The sequence below is a fragment of the Palaemon carinicauda genome, unplaced genomic scaffold, assembly GCF_036898095.1.
Source record: "Palaemon carinicauda isolate YSFRI2023 unplaced genomic scaffold, ASM3689809v2 scaffold419, whole genome shotgun sequence".
In the NCBI taxonomy this organism is placed as follows: domain Eukaryota; kingdom Metazoa; phylum Arthropoda; class Malacostraca; order Decapoda; family Palaemonidae; genus Palaemon; species Palaemon carinicauda.
Genome location: NW_027171672.1, coordinates 57,250 through 57,500, shown reverse-complemented (window position 1 = coordinate 57,500; position 251 = coordinate 57,250).

Genomic DNA, 251 nt, shown 5'->3' with positions numbered 1-251 from the left:
CATCAATCGTTGATTTTTATTCTTGTATCTGCTGATGAAGGTCAGGGGATTATGATCAGTCAAGACCTTAATAGGTGTATCTGAGGAGGAGAGAAAAACCTGAAAATGGTTAATAGCAAATACTAAAGCAAGAGTCTCTTTCTCCACAGTGGAATACCTACGTTGGGCGGAGGACAACTTTTTTTAAAAGAATGCGACAGGATGAGAAACTCCCTGCTCGTCATTCTGCAACAACACCGCTCCTACACCAA